Genomic DNA, 3,798 nt, shown 5'->3' with positions numbered 1-3,798 from the left:
TCTCATTCTCACTTTTCCTTTGCTCTCTTTTTTGAAAGACATTTCCTAATCCCTTGCAAAAGAGGAAAAACTTTCTGAATATTGGATCTGTCATAAAAAAATTTTGGTCTGTTTATAATGTCAGAGACCCCTTGGTCTTACCTGTAACCAATTTCTCCTGAGTCCTAGACACCACTGTTAATTATACCTGCAACCCTAAGGATGGTGGATGTTACCTATCAGGTTAGGCTATTATGACCAGGTGCTCTCATACCCTTATTTCAACCTTTCCCAAGTTGTAACCATGCTAACTTAGTGGACCCCTTTATTTTTGTCAATAGTACAGTCTTTGCTTTCCCACATTCTTTTCCTTGCCTAAGTGCTGTCTCCCTGCACGCAAGTGTTTATGACTCTTTGTAAAGTTTTTTAGAAAAGGTCCCTTTAAGAAAGGATGGGCTCTTACAGAATGTTATCCCACCTCCTCTGACCCATGGCTTGAAAAGGTCAATCAGAAGATTTCAGCTAATGAATTTATTAATAACTAGACCTCAATTGAAATTTTCTGCACTCCATCTGGTTTGTTTGTTTATTTGCAGTGAACAGCATTTTCCATGGTCATATGAAGGCTTAGATAGCTGAAAACTTGGAGGTTAATGTTTTTTGGGACATTTAATTGTCCCTGTTAACATCCATAACAAATCAGAGGCCTCTCATTGATTCGCCTCACTAGGCTTGCATAGCCACTTTAAATGGGAGCTTTCAGGGGACATACATGATTCCTGGTTTGCCCTTGGGAGAGCTTTTGTCCTTGAGTCAGAGTAAATGCCAATGAACACATGATCAGAAATCTCTACCTAACATTAGGAGAGCTATTTGATTCCATATCCAAAGCAAAAGCAGCCCCCAAACAATCGCTTGACTTGTTGGCTAAAGTAGTTTTAAACAAACACCTGTCCCTTGATTATCTACTTGTTGAACAAGGAGGTTTTTGTGCTATGGCAAATACCACCTGCTGCACATGCATAAATACCTCTAGAGAGGTAGAAATTCAGTTATGCAAGATACGAACAAGCACACTGGTTACATCAAATTTCCCCTGATACTCTATGACCTTTTGATCTATTTAGCTGGCTGCCTTCAGGTTTGGGCTCCTGGTTTAAAAGCATCATAAAACTAGATTTAGCATACTACTTTTAACTCTTGATTTGCATAGTTATTTTTAAGCTCTGTATCTCTTGCCCGCGAAAACTTTGTAGAAATGATATACTCAGTAGGGTGAAGCTAACTCATTGCTTCAAGATAATCTTCAATGCTTACAACATTGATAAAATACAGACTTTAGATTGAAAGTGCTGGAGAATTCTTCCTCCTACCCTTTCATGTTACTCAAATGTGTCTCAATAATTACTAATTCCTATGCATTTTCCCTTTGATGCGGGACATGGTGACCAGGAAATATTCTTCCAGGCACCAAGAGACAAAACTATTAAGTACAGAAAAACCTGACTCTTGATCAGCAAAGCTTTTGAGGAAACATCCTAATTAAAAGGGAGAAATGTGAAAATAAATAAATAAAATCTCATTTAAAATAGAGTTGGGAAGTCATGAAGGGAGAGTTCTCATGCACATACCACTCATTGCAGCCTACATAACCAATAGGAAAAAGGAAGATAAGAATTATTTTGATAAGAGAGCACATTTTTTTTTCACATAGGAATTTTATCTCCTGTTTTTGAGAAAAGGAAGGAAGATTTCCCCCTGTTCCAAAAACGATGCGTGAACCAATGCTTGCAGTCAATTAGAAATTGCCACAACCTTGGACTCTCATTCTTCTCCAGTAAACTTTCATTCAAAACGACACTCCCGAGTTTCCCCCTAAAATCTAATAAAAGCTAAAATTCCCTTTGTTTCTTCAGACTTTCCTATGATTTACCATAGCTTGCTTGTCCTGATTTGCAATTCCCTATTATTCCCAAATAAACTCATTTTGCTGGTAAACAACTGGCAATTTCATTTTTTGAAGATGACATTGCCCAAAGTCTATGGTTTACATTAGAGTTTGATCTTGGTGTTGTACATTCTATGGGTTTGGATAAATGTATCCACCATTATAGTATCATATAGAGTAATTTTACTGCCCTAAAAGTCCTCTGTATTCTGTTTATTTATCTCTTTCTCCCTTCTCAAGCCTTGGCAACCACTGATCTTTTTACTGTCTCCATAATTTTGACGTTTTCAGAACGTAGCCTTTTCCACATTGGCTTCTTTTACTTAGTAATATGCACTTAAGTTTCCTTCATATCTTTTCATGACTTAATAGTTCATTTCTTTTTACCACTGAATAATATTCCATTGCCTGGATGTAGCACAGTTTATTTATCCCTTCATGTATGGAAGGACATCTTTGTTGTTTCCAGTTTAGACAATTATAAATAAAGCCGCTATAGACATTTGTGTTCAGGTTTTTGCATGGACAAAAACCTTCAACTATTTTGGGTAAATATCAAGGAGCATGGTAAGAGTATGCTTAGTTTATGTAAGAAGGCACCAAATTCTCTTCCAAAGTGGTTTCACCATTTTGCATTTCCATCAGCAATGGAGGAGAATTCCTGTTCCTCCATAGACTTAGGACCATCAGCATTTGGTGGTATCAGCTGCTATGCACGTCGGTGTGCAAGTATCTTTTCGGATATGGGTTTTCAAGGCTTTGGGGCCACTATGAATAGCGTTGCTATGCACATCGGTGTGCAAATATCTTTTCGGATATAAATTTTCAAGGCTTTGGGGTAAATACCCAGTAGAGGGATTGCTGGGTCATATGGTAGATCAATTCTTAGTTTTTTGAGGAAACTCCATACTGTTTTCCATAGTGGCTGTACCAATTTGCAGTCCCACCAGCAGTGTATGAGGGTTCCTTTTTCTCCGCATCCTCTCCAACATTTGTTATTACTTGTCCTGTTGATTATAGCGATTCTAATAGGTGTGAAATGGTATCTCATTGTGGTTTTGATTTGCATTTCCCTAATAGCTAGTGATGTTGAGCATCTTTTCATCTATTTTTTGGCCATTTGTATGTCCTCTAGGGAGAAGTGTCTGTTCAGGTCCTCTGCCCATTTTTTGATTGGTTCGATTGTTTTTTTTTGTTCTTACTGAGTCGCACGAGTTCTTCGTATATTTTGGATATTCGGCCCTTATAGGAGGCATTGTTTGCAAACACATTTTCCCATTCGGATGGCTGTCTCTTTACCTTGTTGACGATTTCTTTTGCTGAACAGAAGCTTTTTAGTTTGATGTAGTCACATTAATTTATTTTTGCTTTTACTTCCCTTGCCTTTGAGGTCAAATTCACAAAATTCTCTTTAAGTCCAAGGTCCTTGAGTTTAGTTCCTATGTTTTCTTCTATGCATTTTATTAATTCCGGTCTAATATGCAGGTCCTTAATCCATTTTGAGTTAATTTTGGTGTGTGGTGATAGACAACAGTCTAGTTTCATTCTTTTGCCAGCGCCCTTATCTTCCAATCCAAGAACACGGAATATCTTTCCGTTTCTTTGTATCTTCTTCGATTTCTTTTAATAGGGTTTTGTAATTATTATTATATAGGTCCTTCATGTTTCGTTAAATTTATTCCTAGGTTTTTCATTCTTTTTGTTGCAAGTGCAAAAGGAATTATTTTTTCCACTTCTTCTGATGCTTTATTATTCAAGTATAGGAAAACAATGGATTTTTGAACATTGATTTTGTATCCAGAGACTTTATTGTATTTCTATCTAGAGAATCATGTCATCCACAAATAGTGACAGTTCTATATCTTTAAAAA

The sequence above is a fragment of the Pteropus alecto genome, unplaced genomic scaffold, assembly GCF_000325575.1.
Source record: "Pteropus alecto unplaced genomic scaffold, ASM32557v1 scaffold201, whole genome shotgun sequence".
Taxonomy (NCBI): domain Eukaryota; kingdom Metazoa; phylum Chordata; class Mammalia; order Chiroptera; family Pteropodidae; genus Pteropus; species Pteropus alecto.
This window is presented reverse-complemented; position numbering follows the sequence as displayed.